Raw genomic sequence first — 24,504 nt, forward strand, 5'->3', positions numbered from 1 at the left:
GGAGTTCAGGACCAGCCTGGCCAACATGGCAAAACCCCATCTCTAATAAAAATACAAAAATTAGCCAGGCGTAGTGGCGCATGCCTGTAATCCCAGCTACTCAGGAAGCTGAGGCACGAGAATCACTTGAATCCAGGAGGCAGAGTTTGGAGTGAGCCAAGATCTTGCTACTGCACTCCAGCCTGGGTGACAGAGCAAGACCCTGACAAAAAAAAAAAAGAAAAAGAAAAAAAAAGAAAAATGAGTGAAAAAATGAATACAAAATAATCTAAAATACAAATATGTAAACAATAATCATACAAATGTACAGTAAACGATGCGGTACAAGAATGCTCAGTGAGCCCGCGAAATCTGTGATTGTTTTTGAACCGCATGATGGTGGGAGGTGCTCCTTACAATTTCACTTTGTAAACATTTACTCCTTGATTTAACCCACTGCCATTATTCACTGCTTCACCAAATTATGGATAAATTATTTTCTTATTTGTTTTCATCAATATTTCTTCAATGTATGTATAGCTCACATGTATTTTTCATGTGTAAGATTAGAAGCGTTTCGGTCTTTATTTAGAAGTTTAGTGATGCTTTTGTGACCAGAAGCATGCCATAGGAACGTAACTCTTGCTTCTATCAGTTAGGCTATGGTAAAATTGGCGTCATTATACATCACTTCACTCAAAGTTGCAGTTTCCAGTAACCCATTGAGGATGTTAAGGGAGGACTTACTGTATAGAAGCACTGGTGCCAGCTTCAAAGAGCCAACTGTATGCATCTCGTCCCGACTCCACATTCAGTGATATCATGGAGAAAGGCTGAAATGGGATATGTTGGAAGTATTTACAACACAGGAATTGGCATATCTGACAAATCAGGGCGTTTTTTCCTTCCCTCTGGAGAGCCAGTTGTTAAACATTTCACAGCACACCATGGTCGTAACCTCCCCAGCAGTCAAGGAAAATTAACCCCTGTCCCCATTACACATGCACATACACACAAACACACACACACACACCTTAAAACCTTTCTGTGGCTTCCTACTACTTACAGCTTAAAGTCAGAAATCTAAAACCCCTGTGTGCCTCTCCCGCCTCCGTCCTTACTGCTCATAGTTTACATCTTGTGCTAATGTTATTTCTTTTTTCTTTTTGAGACAGAATCTCGCTCTGTCACCCAGGCTGGAGTGTAATGGTGCGATCTTGACTCACTACAACCTCCGCCTCCCAGGTTCAAATGATTCTCCTGCCTCAGCTTCCTGAGTAGCTGGGATTACAGGCACGTGCCACCACGCCCAGCTAATTTTTGTATTTTTAGTAGAGACTGGGTTTCACCATATTGGTCAGGCTGGTGTGCTAATATTATTTCTAATAACTTTGATATGTCTGACCTGGACATGAATTATCACAACTCCGTACCCTGGCAGTATGCAGCAGGCAATAGCACAGCCACCCCTGCTCAAACTACCCTCTTTGCCCACCCTGCTTTGTCCTGTGGATCCTCATTCATCTTTCAAGCCCAGGTCAAGCAGCTCTTTCTCTGTGAAGCCTTGAAGACAGAAATTGGAGACTGACTCCCTCCCTTCCACCCTGCTTTCTTGTAGCAGGACTTACTGCAGGGTAAGTCAGAAATTCTGACACGGGCCGCCACATTTTTCAGATTTCCTCTCAACTTGGGTTCCACGTGAGACTCATTTCCACCAAACAGACCCAGCACTCTGACAGATGAAACTGAGGCTAGGCCTGCTCTTGCTGGCTAACCCAGCACCAGCTGGAGTGCCCAGGCTCGAGCTTCCAGGGCATCAAAAGGGCTGTGTGACAGCCATTGTGTCAGCATGCATCCCAGATGAGGCAACGGGATCCTGTTGTCCACTGGTTCTTTGAATCCCCCCTCTTTTTTTTAAACAGCTTTATTGAGGTATGTTTGCAGAGCTGTGCAACCATCACCACAATCAATTTTAGAATATTTTCAACATCCAATAAGAAAACGCCATAGTCATCAGGAGTCATTCCCCATTTCTCCATTCCCCCATTTCCTCTGCCTTACCCCATCCAGGGGAATTACTTGTTTCTATATGTTTGCCTGCTCTGGAATTATCCTAAGTGTCCATCGATGGAGGAATAGATAAAGAAAACGTGGCATATGTACACAATGGAGTACCTTATTAGTCTATTTTCATGCTGCTGATAAACACATACCCAAGACTGGGAGAAAAAGAGGTTTAGTTGGACTTACAGCTCCACATGGCTGGGGAGGCCTCAGAATCATGCCGGGAGACAAAAGGCACTTCTTACATAGCGGCAGCAAGAGAAAATGAGAGAGATGCAAAAGCAGAAAGCCCTGATAAAACCATCAGATCTCGTGAGACTTATTCCCTACTACGAGAACAGTATGGGGGAAACCACTCCCATCATTCAAATTATCTCCCACTGGGTCCCTCCCACAACATGTGGGAATTATGGGAGTACAATTCAAGATGAGATTTGGGTGGGGACACAGAGCCAAACCATATAAAGTACTATTCAGCCATAAAAGAAGATCAAATCCTGTCATTTGTGACATCATAGGTAAACCTGGAGGCATTACGTTAAGTAAAATAAGCCAGACACAGACAAATACCACATGTTCTCACTCACATGTAGCATTTTAGAAAGCTGCTCTCATAGCAGGAGAGAGCAGAATGGTGGTTACCAGAGACTTGGGTAGTTAGGAGAGAGAAGAATGGGGAGATGTGGTCAGAGAATACACCATCAAAGATAGGAGGAGTAATTTTTTTTTTTTGAGACGGAGTCTCACTCTATTGCCCAGGCTAGAGTGCAGTGGTATAATCATGGCTCAGTGCAACCTCCACCTCCCAGGCTCAAGGAACTCTCCCACCTCAGCCTCCCAGGACTATAGTCATGTGCCATCACACCCAGCTAGTTTTTTGTATTTTTTTGTGGAGATGGGGTTTCATCATGTTGCCCAGGCTGGTCTTGAACTCGAGAGCTCAAGCAATCCACCCGCCTTGGCCTCCCAAAGTGCTGGGATTACAGGCCTGAGCCACCATGCCTGGCCAGGAGAAGTATTTCTTTTTAAAAATTGTCCAGAATCTCTGACTTTCTTATCACTGAAGGTAGCAACTTTCTCAGTGGGCCAGCTCTGTAATGTTTTTCTGAGACTTATTCCTGGAAACACTGCCTAGAGCCTGCTCCTCCAGCCCTTCCAACAATTTCATAAACACCTAACTCCTCATATTAAATTCCTGTTTCAACTCACTAGAATAGGCTCAGTTATCTGCAACTCTACCGACACAAACACCTTCCACACCCCTCCTCCCGAGGCAGAGTTGGTAATTCTACACTGTATGTTACTGAGATGCTTTCTGCAGATTCTCAATAAAACTTTTACTACCTGTATTACAATAATTAGTTTCCACGTCTGTGTGGCCTTCTAAGGTGTACCTGCCTGGCTCTGACTATATGCTTAAGAAATATTTGTTGAATTCATTTGAATGAAGAAATGAGGTGTGAGGATTCTTTGCCTGAATTGTTACACTGCTGACGTTCCACTTCGAAGCTCAAGCTGTAAATCTCAAAGTCCTGTCATTAAAGATCGCCTGGTATTATTCTTGAGGTGAAAGGTGTTAGCTCACGTGGGCAGGCTGGATTCTAATTTAAAACATGAGGAACCAGACCAGGAGATTGTAAATGCAATGCGTAATGCATTATTTAGAGAGTAAAGAGGGACTTGAGCAAATCGAAAATGTATTACTTACAGCCTACTAAGATGGAAATACTTTTAGCGACAGGTGATTACTATTATTATTGTATAACTCCTTGGATTTTAGGCAAGTGCTTTGCAATCACTTGTATTACCAGTACCTTTCAACAACTGTAGATGGTGAGTTGGAATGATTCCCTGACTTCCCATAAAGAAACTGGGTCCTCTATACAATGGTACTTAAAAAAAGATTTAATGAAAGCTATTTATTCCAAAGAAACTAGAAATTACTTTGTAAGTGTCTTGGTAACTGAGATTTCTTTTTCAGTGGCCATATTTATTCTTATTCTTGTTTACATTACATGCTGCATGTTGCATGATCACAGTAATTTTTGCTTCTCACAGAAAGAACAACAGGTTTATATTTTTTTTAATAGCTGAAGAAACTGAGGCATGAAGAAGCCAGCCAGGTGTGGTGGCTCACACCTATAATCCCAACACTTTAGGAGGCCGAGGTGGGTGGATCATCTGACGTCAGGAGTTTGTGACCAGCCTGGCCAACATAGTGAAACCCTGTCTCTATTAACAATACAAAAATTAGCCAGGTGTGGTGGCACGCGCCTGTAATCCCAGCTACCTGGGAGGCTGAGGCAGGAGAATAACTTGAATCCAGGAGGCAGAGGTAGCAGTGAGCCAAGATCGCACCATTGCTGGAGAATTGTTTGAACCCAGGAGGCGGAGGTTGCAGTGAGCAGAGATCGTGTCATTGCACCCTAGCCTGGGCAACAAGAGCAAAACTCCATCTCAAAATAAAGAAGAAGAAGCCAACCAGGCAATCCAGAGCTACACAGTGGGGAAAGAAAGCTAAACTTCTTTTACTTGTTACGTGTTTTTGAGAGCCTACCATATTCCAGGCATTCTGTGCTAGCTCCTGAGTGGACTTTCTGCTTTGCAGTGTGAGGGGTACCTCTCAGATTGCATGAAAAGACCCTTCCTTAGCCTGTGGCCAATGTGCCTCAACCCTGTGCCTTCCTAATCACTGGACTTTCAGAGGTCCTTTGTCATGGTTAAAGATGACCCAAGTCCTCTGAAAGTGGCAGAGAGATGCTTCAGCTGTCAACATTTTAAAGCTATTTTAAAGATCATCCTTTCAACTTGAACCTTTATATTTGGTCATTACCAACAATCCCCACACAAACCCAAATACTAAGTTTGCTGTATAATCATAAATGTGTGACATCATAAAAAATATAGTTTTGCCAGGTGCAGTGACTTATACCTGTAATCCTAGCACTTTGGGAGGCTGAGGTGGCAGGATGGCTTCAGCTCAGCAGTTTGAGACCAGCCTGCATGACATGAGACCTTGTCTCTACAAAAAAACTGAAAAATTAGCCAGGTGTGATGGCTCACACCTGCAGTCCCAGCTACTTGGGAGGCTGAGGCCAGAGAATAGTGTGAGCCCAGGAGGTCGAGGCTGCAGTGAGCTATGATCACACCACTGCACTCTAGCCTGGGTGACAGAGCGAGACCCTGTCTCTGTCTATAGATAGATATAGATTTAGATATAGATATAGAGAGGAGATACATGTATATATATATATATATATATATATATATTTATTTATAGACAGAAACATAGTTTTAACTAGATCCTAACAACCCTTGACTTCGTAGCTCTTCTGCCTCTTTAGTCTATTAAGAAGTAGAAAAATAAAATGACATTTAATTTTAGCCCAACACATACTTACGTCAGACACTGTAAAATGCTACAGAGGATCCCAGCCATAGACAAGCCTTGGATTCCACTCCCAGTGACCCGAGAGTTGAGTAGAAGAGAAAAACGTGTTCACAAAGAGCCAGAACTCAAGGCTGAATGTGATCAGTGCTTGAGGGAGGTACCTTATAACTGGGAAGACTGCAAGAGGGAGGCTGACTTTTGACTTTGGGCGTGGACAGAGTCAGGAAGGTCTCGTGGAAGACACGACATCTGAAATAGCCTTAAAGGATAGGAAGACTGTAAATAGGCCAAGCAAAGAAGGATATTGGCTTTCCAGATAAAGAACAGAATAGAAGCAGCTGCATGGAGACAGGAACTCCCCAAATGCGTGTGACTGGGTGGTGGGGGGAGGGTTGTAGGTGAGTGATAATAACAGCTAAGATTTTTCATAATTTATCCCATTTAATCCTCAAACTCTATAAGAAAACAGAGCCTTAAATAAAATAACTCGCCCTTGGAATTTCAGATCCAACAAGAGCAAGTTACTTAGGGGCTTACTTAGGTACTTAGAAAAGTCACTCACACAAATGGGTGTTTACATAAAATTGGCTCCAGGAAACCACCGTGAGAACTGAACTGGAAAAACTCAACAAATTTTCAGCCCTTACTAGAAAGGAAGGGGGGCTAATATTTGAGTATACAAGAGTTATGCTGGTTGCTTTCCCTACGTTTATCTCATTTTCTCTTCACACCAATCAGGTGACTACCTCTATTTTACAGATAAGAAAAGTGAGGTTCCAAGAGATTAAGAACCAGCTGTAGCTAGTAAAATGGGAGTTCTGATCTCAAATCCAGCTGGGAGTCCACGGCCTGTCCTCCTTGCTACACCAATGAGGAGTGGAGATTAAAAGTAAATCTCAGTGTAATTTCTTTTCAGTCTTCATAGCTTACGTTGTGATTACTATTTAAAGTGTGTGCAATGTTGACAATTCAGAACATGTAAATGCAGATTTTGACATTTTAGACTGAAGAAACAGGCAGCCTTGGGTTGGTTCCACTATATATTAAATGATAATCTATGAAGACAGCAGTTTTGAAAGGTATCCAGGCAAATAAGTTGTACTTCTGGCTGAAGTCAGACAGGTAGATGAAACTTTGATGACTTAATTCCCCCAACTGTTAAAGGTATAAGCAGACCAGGACCCTGAGTTGGAGAGAGGCTGCCAGAACACTTATTAGGAGCAGTAAAGTGCAGGGCCATAATTTCAACAGGTGATTTTGCCTCTCCAGCTAATTGTTTTCCAAGGTTTCTCGGCTCAGAACCATTCAGCATTCTTACCACCTGGGAAATGTGCGTGCTCCTTAGGACATTTTCCAGGCTGCAGCCACCCCTGTCCTCTAGTCACGGCAGTATTTTTGCTCAAAGAGCTGTCGATTAGATTTAAGAGCCGCCACTGCTCCACAATGCGCTGTCTTGCTGATCTTCAGAGAGTGCTGTGGTGTTGCCCTCTGATTTATGGAGAGTGCAGCTCAAACCCAGCCCAGAGCTTTATTAAAGCAGCTTTTAGTCATATTATACCTTCCCAGCTCTGAGGCTTCCAACAGCTCCACCACCTAGGAGTTGAATCCCTTTGATAAGCAGCATTCTGGGTGATTGGAAAGTGGGGGCTGTGCTTCGTACCCTCCCACCATCTTGTCTCCCTACCCCCTAGGTGTGAAATGGTGGGACAGGGAGGGGTGATGGAGACTCAGGCGCAGGCCTGCTCTCCAGGTGGCTTTTCAATTTTCTTTTTTTTTTCCTGACCCTCTCTTGACCTTCTCCCTGTGACAGTGTTTGCCCTGGAGCTGTGCCTCTTCACAGTGATTTTTTTTTTTTCCATCCAGGCTTTAAAGGGGGAGCCTCTGAGGGGTGTGGTCACACTGCTTTGGGACCCACTTTCAAAGGCACCTGCCCTCTGGGCTGTGCCTTTGAGTATCTGCAATATCAAGCTACAGGATGCAGGCCCCCTGCAGAAGACACATTCCATCAGCAGCATTTGCATATCTGCAGGTGAACTGTCTTGCAGGTTTGGAGTGTGCAAAGCCAGGCTTTGTCCCATAACATGGATCTTTGCTTCTGTTGATGTATCACCCTGCAACACACAAACCAGGCTCTTGCCAAGTAAGGCCAGAGATGGGGAAACTTGTGTGTTCTTGACAATTGAAAATTGTGTATTCTGTTCAGAGGCAATGAGGTCCTCCCCAGGGACCTGCATCAGGCCCTCTCAGGCTCACCTTCCTTAGGGGTGAATCCTACATCATGTCCCTGCCCCAGCAAACTCATTGGAGCAGTGTTGATAAGCAGAGTCACGCGGGGTCAAGGTTGGGAAATAACTGGCAGGGGTGCCCTCCTCACTCCCCCAGTTCTCCATGGGGGATGAGCCATCACAGGCCATGTGGGGGATGGGTTACTGTGGGTCTGGCATTGACAGACTGGGTGACCCAGCTAGTTACTGGCCATCTCTTAACCTCACCCACCTGTCTTTAAAGTGGTGGTTGTGCTGACTTCACAGGGTGATGTGAAGACTACATGAAGCATTTAGTACAGTAGTTGATGGAGGCTCTGGGTTATTTACCATCATTAGTCCTTATTTCCACAAAGAATCTGGTTTTAGGTGGTACTTAAGTAGCACATAATCACCATGAGAAAGCTATTTCCTTTCTGATCCTCTGCTTTGGTCAACAAGAAAAACTTGATCAGGTGCTAGGATGTCTTCAACATCCCCCTAAAACTTGCTAATCTATTATACTCACAGACAGCAGGCCTCAGCTTGAATTTCTGCAGGCTCCAGCTGGAATTCCATAACATTGATTTGCTTTCATTATATTAATTGTATGATTGCCTCCTATTTAGGAAAAAAATGATCCTGAGTTTTTTCACTTACAGTAGTAAAGAAGGTTTTGTGAAAATTGCTAATATTTAGGTAAATATGAAGTAACTGATGGTACAGCTACATATAGTAACAATCATAGTGTGGTAGGAAAATGAAGTGGAGAAATGCTGTGCTACACCATGGAGAGGTGCCCCAGAGGCCTCTGAAGATTCTAGAAAGTGGAGTGACTCCTGGAGGATGCCAGCTATTTGGCTGAACTTTGGGACTCCAGGGTAAGCTAGAGGGGAATGCAATGAGGCCAGGATGTTCTGAGACAGAGACTGTCTCAGAAACCGAGGAGTTTTTTCCCCAAGGGAGATCTTGCCTGGCTCCCACCCCTTCTTGCTCCCAACTGGATTTTCACCACCTGCCCATAGGCCCTTTTCTTACTCTCACCCCCCGAGCCATGGGTGGCTGCAGGAGCATTGGCTGATTCTCCTGGAAGATCCAGAGACAAACCAGGTTGCACCCAAGTACGTAGAGCAGTGATCTCTAACATTTTTGGCACCAGGGACCGGTTTCATGGAAGACAATTTTTCCATGGACTGGTGTTGGGGGGCAGGGGAATGATGATGATGGTTTGGGATAAAACTGTTCCACCTCAGATCATCAGGCATTAGTTAGGTTCTCATGAGAAGCATGTAACCTCGATCTTTCTCATGCACAGTTCATAATAGGGTTCTCTCTCCTACCAGAGTCTAATGCCAGGGCTGATCTGACAGGAGGTGGAGTTCAGGCGGTAATGCTTACTTGCCCTCCATCACCGCCTGCTATGCGGCCTGGTTCCTAACAGGCCACAGACAGGTTCTGTTCTGTGGCCCAGGGGTTGGGGACCTCTGACACAGAGGATCAAATGGAAACTTTCTTCTCCCCAAAACCTGAGCATTAAAGCAGGCCTTAAAGTTCATCTGTCCTACTGCCTTTCAAACATGCCTGGACATTGGCTCATACTAAGGCATGCAGTTCACATCTCAACCTATTACAAAGGTACATTTATGCATAAAAAAGTTTCATAAAATGGTACTAACTTAGATATAATTCTTTGTACTCTATTGTATTCATCTTTATTCTGGTCAAGATCCCATTAAATGGTTTTGTGACCCATATGAATTGCAATCTACAATTAGAAAAAATCTGACCTCATTCAATTTCTTCTTTTCAGAGATGAAGAAAGTAAGACCCAGAAAATGGCATGAATTGCACAAAGTCATCCAGTTAGCCAGTCTCATAGCTAAGACTGCAGCCCTGGCCTTGGGACTCCAAATAAAAGGCTCTTTCCCCTATGCTACATTATGAAAGGAAGAATCCATAGCAGGTATTCCTGAAATTGAGGAAAGGCCATTTAAAAATAATGTGGCTCCAGTTATTGATTAAAGGGAAAAATTGGAAAAGTCAGAAACATAACCAGAGGTCTGAAGAACTAGTCATTTTTGTCAGGAAGTAAAAGTTCCACCTGGTAATTAGTTGAGGTTTGCTAGAATCCTAAAGCCTGAAAAAGGTCCAACGATGCTGAATCCTACCTCAATAAATACACATGAAATCGAATTGTATCCACTCAGTGAGCCTGAGTCTCATGTTGTTGGAAAAACACCCTAGCCCCTTCTGGCCTACAGTCTTCTATAAAGAGAAGACAACTCCCTGAAGTTAAAGCCCGTAAGGCAGGGGTCCCTAACCCATGGGCCACAGACCACCCGTCTGTGGCCTGTTGAGAACCAGGCTGCACAGCAGGAGGTGAGTGGCGGGTGAGCGGGTGAAGCTTCGTCTGTATTTACAGCTGCTCCCCATCATTCATATTACTGCCTGAGCTCTGCCTCCTGTCAGATCAGTGTCAGCATTTAGCTTCTCATAGGAGCCTGAACCCAATTGTGAACTGCACACACGAGGGATCTAGGTTACACCCTCCTTATGAGAATCTAATGCCTGATGATCTGTCACTGTCTCCCATCACCGCAAGATGGGACCACCTAGTTGCTGGAAAACAAGCTGAGGGCTCCCATTGATTCTACATTATGATGAGTCATATAATTATATCGTTATATATTCCAATAACAGAAATAAAGTGCACAATAAATGTGATGCGCTTGAATCATCCCCAAACATCTACCCCTCTGGTCTGTGGAAAAATTGTCTTCCACGAAACCGGCCCCTGGTGCCAAAAATACGGGGGGACCCGCTGCCTTAAGGAGTGCTGTAAAAGTTCTTGTCTTTTCAATCCCAGCCTTCTCCCTCTCTCTCTCTCTTTTTTTTTTTTTTCCTTGATAAGAGCCTCTCTTGGTTTCACCCCCAGCTTCCAAGGTATCTGTATTCATTTTCTAAGGCTGCCATAACAAACTACCGTAACCTAAGTAGCTTAAAACAACATAAATTGATTATCTCACAGTACTGGAGTCCACAGGTCCAAAATCAAAGTCTCAGCGGCTTTGGTTCCTTCTGGAGGCTCCTAGGGAGAACCATTCTCATGGATCTCTCCTAGCTTCTGGTGGTTGCCAGCGGTTCTTGGTGTTCCTTGGCTTATACATGCATCACTCCAATCTCTGTCTCCATTGTCATGTGGTGTTGTTCTATCTGCATGTTTCTCTGTCCGAATTTTTCTCTTCCTGTAAGAATATTAAGCATTGGATTGGGGCCTCTCCTAATCTAGTCCGAGCTCATTTTAAGTTGATTACATTTGCAAAGCCCCTATCTCCAAAGAAGGTCACATGCACAGGCACCAAGCAGGTTAGGACCTGAGCTTCTCTTTTGTGTAGACACAATTCAACCCACAACGCAGCTAATATCCAGACATCGCCCCTATCTCTGTACCTCTCAGCAGCCCCCACCCATCAAAATCGTGTGCAGCTTTGCCCAGTGTGCAGCTAAGACTCACGTACACTGAATTCCTGATAACCGAATGCGCAAACTCTGCTAGTGCCTTCCTGTATTCCTTTTCTTTCCCTCTTCTTTTCTGAAAACATTACAATTTTGTTGGTGGACTGGGGAAAAGTAATCAAGGGATGGGAACAATGTGAGTCTGTTCTTCCAGATCCCTCATTATGTGAAAACAAAATACTTTTTTTCCCCAGACTCTCCTTCTGCATAGGAAAGGCCTGGCTCACTGTTCTAGCCAATGAGAAATGAGTTGAAATGGCGGGAGACTTCCAGGAACTGTTTGATTTTCTGATACATGTAGCACACGTGCCTCCTTCTCCCTTGCCGCTCCTTGCTCTTTCCTGCCTGGAACCTAGATGTGATCACTAGAAGCACAGCAGCCCTCTTGCAACCAGGAGATGATAAGCATGAAGATATGAGGCCAAAACCCCACATGTTAAAGATAATAAAGCAACAATTATATTCAAAAGAGCTAACAGTTATTGGGCATTTAATATGCACCAGGCGTGATTCTCACACATTAAGAGTATTAACTCACTCCATCAATAGTATTAGCTGAGCATGTTATTATCCCCATTTCTAGAGGATGGAACTTGTATGAACCCAGGCAATGGGCTGCAGGGTTCATAGGTCCTGCTGGCAGCATTGAGCTGCTATATAGCTCCTTTTTATTTTAAAATAATAAACCAGCATTGCTTAAGATTTCCATTACTTGCAGCTGATTTCATTCTTGGCTGACACACTGATATTACCTCACAGGGTCATCAAAAGGATTACATGAGGAAATTTGTGTCTGTGGATGAAGGAAAACAATAACGATCAGTTAATAGTGTGTAAAACACCATAAGTTCTCAATAAATAATTGACTTTAATGTTTAACCACTCTAAGAAGCAACATAATTACATCAATCATGTAGTAGGCAGAATAATGGCCTCCCCAAAATTTCCTCATCATAATCCTAGAACCCTGTACATATGTTACATAGCACAAAGGGCTTGGTAGATGCGATTAAGGTTAAGGGCCTTGAGATGGGGGATTACTTTGGATTGTCTGGTTGGACCCACTCTAATCGCATGAGTCCTTAAAGCAGAGAAGCTTTGCTGACTGCAGTGAGAGAGATTCAATGGCAGATGTTTGGGGAGATGGCAGCATGAGAAAGATTCAGTGCTCTGTTGCTGTTCTGAGCTCTAGGAGGCTACGTGCTAGGTGCTGTAGGCTGCTACAGAGGAGAAGCCCCTAGCAGCAGACAACCAGCGAGGAAATGGAAATCTCAATCCTACAGCCCCATGGAATTGAATTCTGCCAACACCTGATTTAGCAAGAAAATGGATTCTCCCCTAGAGCCCATGAAGAGGAACACAGCCCTGCCAGCACCTTGAGTTCATGAGACCCAGGCTGGACTTCTGACCTACAGAACTGTCAGATAATCAATTTGTGTTGTTTAAGCCATTGTTTGTGGTCATTTGTTACAGCAGCAATAGAAAACTGATACAAGTAATAACGAGATTTCAGACGTAGTCCAGAGAGTTAGCCTAGGGGCTTTAAAGATGAAACTGAGTAGCTGCACATGAAAGTCACCAAGAGTCCCACCCTCTTGTGGAATCATGAAGCTGTTCAGTGCCTCATTTTCTCGCCCTATGGTGTAAACTTCTTCTGGTGTAGTATGCAGGGTTCACCTGGTAAGCGACTCAAGGGGCACCATTCACATAGCCTCAGGGGTGCCATTCATGCAGAATAGAATGTGAACAGTGCCCCCAACAGTTGTGCAATGCAAAGCCTGCTAGTCAGAGGGGTCATGTAGGATCATAGCGAGAATATTGGCTGGAGCTTGGAGAGTCAGGGATAAGCAGGGCAAATGCCTGCATCGGTATTGTACCGCCAGCCTCTCTGAAAAGCACCTGGCTTTCAGTCCAGTGATTTTGGTATTTGATTATGTGTGCAAAATGCCATTCTAATGTCAAAAACTCCATTTAAAAAGAGAACAAAAAGGAAAGCTTCGTAGGTTTCCCTCTCTCAGCTGAACCTGGGCAGTCAGATAAGCTGGGTCAATGCAGACTTTGTGTGGCCCAGTTACTCTCTCTATCAAGACTAATGAGGAGCACACTCTTTTTCTGCAAGCCAGTCCGGTTTAAATCCAAAGGTTAAATTGAGGACAAAGTTGACTCTTAGGTGACAAGGGTCTGTATTTTGAATCAAAATTTGGTGAAAGAAATATTGCGGGGTGCGGTGGCTCACGCCTGTAATCCCAGCACTTTGGGAGGCTGAGGTGAGCGGATCACAAGGTCAGGAGATCGAGACCATCCTGGCTAACACGGTGAAACCCCGTCTGTACTAAAAATACAAAAAATTAGCCGGGCGAGGTGGTGGGCGCCTGTAGTCCCAGCTACGCGGGAGGCTGAGGCAGGAGAATGGCGTGAACCCCGCGGGGCGGAGCCTGCAGTGAGCCGAGATCGCGCCACTGCACTCCAGCCCCCATGGGTGAAAAAGCGAGACTCCTTCTCAAAAAAAAAAAAAAAAGAAATATTCTAGATCTTGAGAAACACCTGTCCATTTTTAATATTCTTCCTGGGGAAGGTGTATTCTCCTAATTAGAGATTTAGCAATGCACTGAAGCCCACTACCTACAGAGATCCAGATTACAGGGCTGGTTTGTCAAACACAGTTACATCTGCTGACAAGAAACCAGTTATGTAAAGATGTGAGAAATGGAAATTCTGCACCAATTTTCCAGAACAAAATCTGCTTCTAAAAAGGTGTAACTTCATGCACAATATGCTTCATCATTTGAATAACAAAACAAGATATGCAAAAAAAAAAAAAGACTTCTCAAAGAGAGGCTGCATTCAGGTTGCAGTGAGTACAAGCGATATGATGAATGTTTCTGATGGTGTATTTAAAATGTTTTGTGAGAAAATAATGCGTTTTAGAAATGGAGTGAGATAATGCCAGAGACTTTGCTTTAGAGGCGATCAGAGAAGTTTCCAGGCAGGTTTTTCTATTTCTTATAGGTTCCTGGAAGTAATGGCAAAAGCCGCGATTAAAATTCATTAGATGAAAAGTAAACTTATATTACAATTGATGACATTCTCCTCTAAATGGTTAGCCCTATTAGGGAGACACCTATTGTCTGCCAAACTCTTATCTATGCTGTCTACCTCTCTCTAAACAGTTCTCTTGCATTTTAATCTAGGGAATGTTCCTTCCACGTTAAATTTCGTTCATGCCCCACAAGTCACACAGGGCATTCCATGAGCTATGCTGAGATGCTTCTCAACTTTTCAAAACGGGATGCTGAGGTTGCAAAGAAATTCTTCTGTTCCAAGCTTCAAGTTTAGAAAAATTACTTAAAGATGACAGGAAAAGGATTTCTATGTGCCCACTTGCTGAGACAATTCATTCAGCTGGAAAGAATCCCTGCAAGCTTTCCTTAGAGCCCATGGAAGGGCCAACTGCAAACCTTCTCTTTGGCTTCAAGGCAATTTAAGAACAGCAGAGGTTGTGGTGAATTTCTGTCTCTGCAAAGGAAGCAGAAACAAGAGATTCACCACTGTGCTGTTCACATGCTGTTCTCACAGTCAGGCCTCTTCCTGTCATACCTTCCCTTAGATTAGATTGGGAGGAGAATAGAAAGTGGCCAAACTTCATCTTATCAAGGCAGTGGCCCCTTCTGCTACGGATGGAATGTCTGTGCCTCCACCAGTTTCTATGTTGAAGCCCTAACCCCCAGTGTGATGGTATTTGGAGGTGGAGCCTTTGGGAGGTGATTAAGTTTAGGTGAGATCATAAGCATGGGACCTCCATGATAGGGTTAGTGTCTTCATGAGAAAAGAAATATCAGAACACACACACATACTCACTCTCTCTCTCTCTCCCTCCCTCCATCCCTCCTTCTCGCTCCTCCCCCCGCCCCCCTTTACCAAATGAGGACACAGTGAGATGGTGGGCATCTGTAAGCCAGGAAGAGGACCCTCGCCAGGAACTTGGCCTGCCAATGCCCTGATCTTAAACTTCTCACCTCCAGAACCAAGAGAAGGAACTGTCCATGTGTGTCACCCAGTCTGTGGCATTTTGTGATAGCAGCCCAAGCTGACTAAGACACCCCCTCATCCATAAAATGTGGCATGACTGTTTCTTCTTTAGGAATTACCCCATCTATGGTCATTTCTTTTGAATGCTCATGCTATGACAATCTGTAAAGTGTTGGAGGGTGTTTCACAGTTTGGCAAACCAAAATTCTGTGGGTCAGAATTTTCCTCCAAAACATAGAGCTGACTCACACACACACACACACACACACAATGCATCATTCAGCTTGGTGAGCCCTAAACTAACCTGTTCTCCTTATGGAAAAGCCAATTTCAGGCCATCCCAAGATGAGCTAGGTGATGCCAAGCTTGTGCCCTCTCCACCCAGGGCTGCAGGCCAGGAAACAGAACAGAAAGACTCCTCTCACCTTCACCTTCTGGCTTCTCCCCTCTCCATAGTGGCTGAAAGAAAACTCTGTCACCTCAGCAGGCACCAGTAGGCAGAGCAAGACTGCCCTTCTCGTCTCATCAGGCAAGGCTGGGTTGGAATCCTTGCACTACCACCAACTAGTTGTGTGACCTTGAGTGAATTATTGAAACTCTCTGAGACACAGTGTCCTCATTTACGAGGTGGTGGTACTAATTCCTGCCTCGCAGGCTGCTTAGGAAGATGAGTGAGATACCTGTGTAAACACACCCCACACGGCACCCAGCCAGGTTCCTTCGCCCTGCCCCTTCCTCCCAGCCTCTCTCCACAATGAATTAGCAACTCCCAGAGGTAGGTGTGTCATCTCCTCCGGCATCACCAAAGTTCACTCTTCCCCAAGCTCCATCTGAGTGGGTCAGACTTAGAGGCTGTGTTTCAGGAGTTCATGGTGGCAGATCTAGAAAGCTTCAGGAGCCAGCCTGCCCTGAGGGAGAACCTAAGATTGCCTGATGGGAGGACTAATGGTCTCCAATGTCCCAAGATTTAGCTCCGGGGAAAGTGATATGAACCCATAGTAAACTAAAGGGAACGAAAGTTGATCAAACCAACCAACAACAACAACAAAACCCCAGAAGCTTGTTTTTTTCTATCTTCAGAAAACAGGAAGGTGAATATGGGTGAATCATTCCTGCAAATCAGAGCTTAAAGAGAGTACTTTGTTTTCTCCCCACTGAGGCCATTGAGAAGTTTGGGCCCTTGGTGTCAGCTTCAACTAGAAATGAACTTGACTTATAATCTATTCATAACCCAGCTCTAAATCTGTTCCCCTCAGAACTTCTAGCAATAAAAAATAATAATAATTATAATAAGAAAAACCAGGGAGGGAAGGGCAAAGCAATTGAACTTATTTCATTATCTTGGATTTTATACTTCTTGTTTGCTAGCTTGATAAGGGATGCTACAATCTTTTATATCAATCTTTTGTGATATATTTTTTATTGCACTAGATGGTAGGGGAATTGCACCAAAATTAATAAAGACCATATGCTGAATTTTGATTAGAGATCACTTTGGAATAATGATTGATCTGGCTTGGGAATGAGAATAGGCATCTTTTTTCCCTTTTTCTTTTTTAATCATACGCCTTTCAGAGTCCCTCTGGTCTCCTTTCCTTCCCCCACCCTTGCCTTTATGTGCAAAACCAGGATAATGAAAAGGTCTTATAAATCTCTGGTGTATATATTTGTTACCAAAAATTGCATTGTAATCTGACCTATCAGTTCATCCAATGCTGTCTGGGAACAGTAATAACAGCATTTCATAACTGTGTCTGAATCTATCAGGGCAACTGACATATTATAGGATGAGATTGGTCCTCCAAGAATGTGATATGTGGCATTGGCAGGGACCCATTCCTCGAACCTCTAGGGAAAGTGAGAAAATTATTCTGCATGAAGAACAAACTTCCCTAGTTAGCATAACCTATCTCCAAGCCATGGAAAGTCTCCTGCTTGCTGGCCCAATCCTTCTAGAAGGTTGTTTTCAACATTTGACAATGTTTTTCTTCAACAACAAGAATAATTGAAGCCTAGTAACAGCCAAGGTAGCCCGTCTTTGAAAATGCTCCCCTTTATTCCCTACTTCAGAGTTGCTCCAGGGGCACATAAAAATTACCTGGGAAACTTGTTAAAACTAATGATTCCTGGGCCTGTCTCCAAAGATGCACATTCACTAGGTCTGGAGTTGAGCCAAGGAATCTGCATTTTTAACATGTAGACTAGATGATTCTCATATACATGGTCTAAAGACCACCCATAAAGAGACACTAATGAGAATGTTCAAAATATCTTAGTTGTGTTTAAGATCATTGTCTTTGGAATACAATATCACTAGGTTCAGATCCCAGCTTTGCCATGTGCCAGCTGTATGATCCTGGGCAATTTACTTAGCCACCCTAAGGCTCACGTTTCCTAACCTAGAGAATGAAGATAATAATACCTATATCTTACGGTTGTTATTAATATTAAATGAAATACTGTATAAACAATGTTTAGCACTGGGCCTCTTAATTATAAGCACTCCACATATAGGTATATTCCCAAGGAAAAATGCCTCAAGGAAGAGAGCCATCAAAAAGTTGGGCACTATCTTATTAACCTGGTTCTCTATAACAAAAACAATGGACAATGGAAAGAAACTAAGAGGAATATTGGCTTCAACAAGAGGTAGAGATTTGGGAAAAGCGAAAATTAACAAATTATGTGCTAATAATGAGAGAATATGAAAGGGTTGTAGAGTTGAAAAGTGGCAGAGTAAGCTGAGAGGTGTCCAAATTTCATAGCTATCCTCAGTTGTCCTCTGGATCATTCTATTGTGTTAGGTGGAATATAATTTAGTCATTACTTGGAGATGAAGTATGACTTAAGGAGATGTGTATGAATGCCAAGTGGACTGTGATAGCTTTCTGATGTGTCAGCTTGGCTAGGCTACAGCCCCCATTTGTTCAATCAAACACTAATGTAGGTGCTGCTGTGAAGGGATTTGGCCAATGTAATTAAACTCCCTAATCAGTTGACCTTAAGTTAGAGATTGTCCTGGGGGACCTCCATTAATCAGTTAGAAGGCTTTCAAGGCCTTCTAACTGATTAAGGAAGGCTGAGGATTTCCTTGGAGAAAGAAGAGATTCTTGCTTGTGGACAGTAGCTTCAGCCTGTGCCTGTGGGGTTCTAGGCTGCCCATGAGCTTCCCTTCTTGATGGCCTGCTCTACAGACTTTAAACTTGCTTAGCCAGCCCAATTCATGTATATACAATCTATCTATTTAGCTATGTTTCTATCTCCTCCTGACTCTACTTCTCAACAACTGTTTACCTGGTCTGTGTGATAGAAAGTAGATTCAGAGTAGAATTAAATTATATGACATATAAATAGGCTCCCTCTGTCTCAGCCCCGCTGCAGCCAATGTCATGACCGTTATCTAACAGGAGAGATACTAAATGTGTCTCTGCAGAAGCATAGGGATGATGTTTAGAAGGATGTTCTATCTTCACCTTTAAAGTGGTTAATTTTTAAAAATAGTCTTATAGAACAACAGCTGGGAATTCTGTGACAAGTACTGAAGAAATAACAATAGTGCCCTGGATTTTTAACACTGGATCTCAGTAATTCAAAGAGACTTGCAGATTTTCTCCTAATATAACTCTGGACATATCTCTGTGGGTGAGCTAAGGGCAGGCATCATTAGTCTCATCTTAGAGATAAAGAAACTAATGTTAAGGGGAGGGAAGAGCCATCCTCCGGGTGACTCAACAAGTCACCAGGGGAACTGAACAGAGCCTAGGAAGTTAATTCAAAACTCTCAAACCTTGTTTGTCACCTGGTGTGTGAAAGTAAAGTAAACGTAAAGTTTAAAAAACAAAACAAAAAAAAGTACTTAAGGAAGCAATGTTTAAAAAGAGAGGGCGCCCACGAACAATAGATTTTAAAAAGAAAAATGCAAGAGGATCTAATTACCATTGAAGAAATATAGCAGCTTAAAGAGAGTTTTTCAATGCACTGTGGAGTTAAAAAACAGTTACCATCTTACTACAATTATGCATCCATTTTTGTTTCTAAAATGCATGGGGAAAATGTCTGAAACAGCATACATCAAAATCGTTGAGTAAATTATAGGTGAATTTCATCTTGATTTTGCTTCTCTGTCTTTTCTCAATCTCTCTATTTTCTGTATTTTTTTAAGTTTTTTTTTTTTTTTTTTAACGTTCTGCTTTCTTGTGGTGCTTATTACTCTATTGAGATTCAAAGAAAGAACCATGGGACCTGAGAACCTCATACCTCAACTACATCCCTGAGCCCAAGGGTCAGTTGGCAAGCTTGATAGATGCCAATTGCCAGACTCCCCCCTCTCCCGCCTACCTCCAACCTCGTCCGATTGAAGAGATCTGGGAAAAGCCACAGAATCTACATTTCTGACAAGTTCCCAAAGTGATTTTTTTTTTTTTTTTGAGATGGAGTCTTGCTCTGTTGCCCAGGCTGGAGTGCAATGGCACAATCTCGGCTCACTGTAAACTCCACGTTCCAGGTTCAAGCCATTCTCCTGCCTCAGCCTCCCGAATAGCTGGGATTACAGGCATGCACCACCATGCCTGGCTAATTTTGCATTTGTAGTAGAGATGGGGTTTTTCTGTGTTGGTCAGGCTGGTCTTGAGCTCCTGACCTCAGGTGATCCGCCTGCCTCGGCCTCCCAAAGTGCTGGGATTATAGTTGTGAGCCACCGTGCCCAGCCTTAAATATTTTTGACAGAGATGGGGTTTCACCATGTTGGTCAGGCTGGTCTCGAACTCCTGACCTCAAGTGATCTGCCTGTCTCAGCCTCCCAAAGTATTGGGATTATAGGCATGAGCCACTGCACCTGGTCCCAAAGTGATTCTTTTGCAGCCAGTCCAAGGGCAGCACTTTGGGAAGCACAGTGACATGAACCACTCCTCATTGAGGAGAAAGCTCCCCAGTGTACTGGCTATTATGGTAAGTGTGGGAAAACTGAGTGTCACCCTCTTATGCCTCCAGATCATGAAAAGCATTTTTAACTCTTCTGCCTCACTTCTGCATCTCTACATTTGTGCCAAGCACATTTGCTACCCAAAATACAACCACAACCAGCAGCAGCAATATTACCTGGGAGCTAGACATGCAGACTCTCAGATCCCACCCCAGACTGCCTGGGTGACAACCTACACTCTAACAGGATTCAGAAGCACTAGACTGGAAGACCTGCAGGCACCAGAAACAACCAGAAAGCAATCCCCCGTTACACACTCCCCAGACAGCCCCCTCTCAGGATGCCCCGTGGACAGATTCTCAATGGGCACCTTCAGTGCTCTTTGACCACCAATGGCAAGTCTGCAGGAGCCCATCCCTTGCTCTGGGGTTTGAGGGCCAGGTCTAGGACATCCTTCCTGTGTGGGAGATGTCTGTTGTCTTTTTCTCAGGACAGCCGACTTCCTCCAGTGACCTCCCTTACCCAGGGACCCAGGGCCAAAGAACACCTTTCAAAGCACTGCCCTGTGACTGAGCAGAGGGTGGGCTCAGCCCATTCATTTCCCAAGCCCCTCCCTTTCTCCTACATCCTGAAAAAATTCAGACCGTTTAAGTCATCCTTATCACCATGTTAATAAATGTGGCAGTGTGACGGCCTAAACACAGGAAAAGACCAAGACAAAAAGGAAAAACAAAAACCAACAAAACACACACACGCACACACACACACCCATCAATCTTTGCAAAGCCGGATATTTCTTTTTCTTGCCTAGCAGGATACAGCATCTTTGGCATATTTTTCCCTCCTATTTTTGCTCCTTTTTCTTTTCCTTTTTAAATAGACACATTTCAAATGTCAGGGGGTGATAGTGGGGCCAAGTCAAATCAGATTCAGAAGACCAAATAGCTAAAGGGTTTGATCTTTGCAGCTGCTTCTTCCAGGGAGGCTTGGGGAGACCTCCCAGTGCAGGGAGAGCTCCTGATAAGCTCAAGTGGGCATTTATTGTGCTCACTCAGGCTCCCTCTCAGGTTAACTTTTGTTTGCAGACTTGAACTAAAATGGTTACCAGCTTGAAAGGAAAGCCCTCTCTCCCCTTCTTCCCACTCTCCCCTTCCCCTACTCCTAGAGGGGAGGAAAAAGAAACAAGGCAGAGGTTAAGTGAGGGAGACAATAAAGAAGGAGAGAGCTCTTATCTAAAATCTGACTTTGATTTTAGCGACTGACATTGAGTGGCAGGTCTGTCGCCAGTTTTTGTTTTTTACACCTTCCTCCAAAAATCCCAAGAGAGAGACTCAGCCAAGTTGGTCCCCACCTTTCCAAGTCAGCCTAATGGAAATTAGACTGCACACATCTCCCTGCCCCCCAGAGGGGCCAAGGCTAATCGGGTATCCTCTCCGAGGAGCTGAGTGTCCAGGGACATCCCATATTTTAACCGAGTAATTCAGACTTACTTGCCTAATGCCTTACTGAAACTTGTCATCACAGCAGCCAAGTAAAAATTATATCTGCATGCCGTGTGGAGCAATAAATCCTGGGGCTGTATTCTCAGTCATTCCATATTTCAAGGCAGGGAAGCTTATTTCCACAGGCTGTTAATAACAAAAGTGACTGTATAGGAAGGAGAAAGTTTGTGTCTAACCTTGGCCCCCTTAGAGATCCGTCCTGGATTCAGGACAGCGTTTGAGGCACAGTGCCTCACAGTGCCATCCCACAGTGGGATTCACAGCTGCCGTAGGACTGTACTCCACCCGAATCCCCAAGAAAATGGGCTTGTGTGTCCCTGACTGAACGTAAACAGGAAGTGCCTGTTTGTTTGCTATGAGAAGATGCACGGCCCTCCAGTTTTCAAGTAACTATGGGAATCATCTAGCCTGATGGCAAAGTGGGCTTGCGGTAGACACTGGAGGAAGGGGAGAAGAGAGAACAACCAGGCTAGAGGGCTTAAAAAAAAGAGATGCGGGTGGGATCTGAGGAAAAGGCTGAGACTGGGTAGAGCAGTGAGTAGCCTCAGGTGAATCAGTCCAGAAAAACGTGGAGCGTAACTCAAGCCAGCCTTTCCCAGGTCCCAGATGGAAACCCAGAGGTGCTCGCCCACACAGAACTCTATTCCAGTACTATTTGCTCTCCTCTCCTCTCTCTCAGTAGTCTCTACTCTCCTACAGTAAAAGGTCTCTCCTCTCCATCAGTAAACACCTACTCATTCTTCAAGATGCTCATCAAATTTTACTACCTCTTTAAAACCTTCCTCATGTCTCCCATACAAGCTTGTTGTTTCTCCTCTGTGTTTCCAAAGCCTTTTGTTAAACTCAGAGCACACATCACTCCCTAGGGAGGCAGTCTAGAGCCAAGCCTGAAACAGCAGGCTCTAGAGCAAGTCTGTCTAGTTTCAAGCCCTGGCTCGCCACTTACAAGCTAAACAACCTTGGGCAAGTTTTGTCACTTCTTGAGTCAACTGTAAAATGGGACCAATAGTAGTACCTGCCTCATAGAGTTGTCATGTTAAGTGAGTTTCTATGTAAAAACAGCTTAGAATAGGCCAGGGGTGGTGGCTCATGCCTGTAATCTCAGCACTTTGGAAGGCCGAGTCCGGTGGATCACAAGGTCCGGAGTTCAAGACCAGCCTGGCCAACATAGTGAAACCCTGTTTCTACTAAAAATACAAAAAAAAAAAAAAAAAAATTAGCTGGGCATGGTGGCACGTGCTTGTAGTCCCAGCTACACTCAGGAGGCTGAGGCAGGAGAATTGCTTGAACCCGGGAGGCGGAGGTTGTGGTGAGCCAAGATCGTGCCATTGCACTCCAGCCAACAGAGTGAGACTCAGTCTCATTAAAAAAAAAAAAAAAAAAAAAGCTTAGAATAATGTTCTGTACATAGTAAGCACTCAACAAGAATTATGATCATTATGATGAGTCTTATTGTCTACCATCACATAACAGTGCGCACCTCATTGGTAGAGGCTAAGTCTTCTTTATTCAGCATTGTTAATGGCAAGCATAGTAACTGACACATAGTGGAGCTAAATAATGCTTGGTAAATGAAAGAATGTTGTGATTTGCTGGACTCTCGATTTTCCCTATTGCTTATAGAAAAGCAGTTACTTTACAGTAGAAATAAAATCATGTGATACTTACTATTATATTTGAAAAGATACTAATCTGAATCTGTGGTGTCTAATGGCTTACCAGGAGAAGGGACGCAGGAGACCACAAAGAACAAGGTCCCAGAGATTGATCTGCCATGTCTGGCTCCACTTTACAGCTGGGGCTGACTCAAACAGAGGGGAAACCAGGATGATGGTCTACTATGGCCTTTAAAGTTCACTTCCTACAAAATTACTTCCAAGAAAAAAGTTTCTGTGGCCAATTTCAACTATCCCAGACATTGCCAAATTGCTCTCCAAAATAGATTTAACCAACCAACACTCCTGCCACATTTTTAGAGAATTTCCATTACTTGGCAATTTCTTTAGCATGTAAAATCCCCATAATTTTTTTTAGAGAAAAGTCAGGAAGGCAGAAATAAAATGCTATATTCCTTTCTCCTTCCCTCCGGGTGATTCACAACATTGAAGTCTCTGAATGGCCTAATTTCAAAGAGTATAAGAAGAATAGAAGAAAAAAGAAAAGAAGAAAGTAAAGGAAAAGAAGGAGAGGAAGGGAAGGAGGAAGGAAAGAAGAAAAGGGAGGGAGGGAGGGAGGGAGGGGAGGGGAGGAGAGGGGAGGAAGGTTGAAGGAATAAGCAAGCAAGTCACAGGAGGAAAATAAAAGAAAATCTATTAACCTTGCTTAACCTAGTGTTTTCCAACTTTATTTGACCATGAAATCATTTTCCCCCCCTCACATGATCTATTATAATTCTATGGATTTATATGGGGTTCCAAGGAATACACTGGGAAATTCTATATCACATCAACATTCTTCCTCACCCCCCTCACTCACATTTGTTCCAAAAAAAGAAAAAAAATAGTAGAATATATCAATTGTATTTTAAGGAGTGTTTATAGCTTTTGGTCAGTTAGCTCAAATTCTCACAACAGTGTGTTAAATTTTCCCATAACAACTGCTCAGTTAAATACCAGGTATTGATCAGTTTACATTAAAGTGTGAAACACATAATTTACATTAAGTTGTAAAACACATTCATTAATGTTTCTGCATGCCCCATTTGTTCTATGTCTAGGCTGTTTTGGAGGTTAATTGTTTAATTAAAACCTTCTGTACTGACCATGGGTGTACCTCCAAAAAATGTTTGCTTAGCCTGGAAGAGCTGACCTTGGCAGCCTTGGCTTCGCTTCTCTCACTCTTCAAACTGCACGGCCTCTC

The sequence above is a fragment of the Symphalangus syndactylus genome, chromosome 8, assembly GCF_028878055.3.
Source record: "Symphalangus syndactylus isolate Jambi chromosome 8, NHGRI_mSymSyn1-v2.1_pri, whole genome shotgun sequence".
Taxonomy (NCBI): Eukaryota; Metazoa; Chordata; class Mammalia; order Primates; family Hylobatidae; genus Symphalangus; species Symphalangus syndactylus.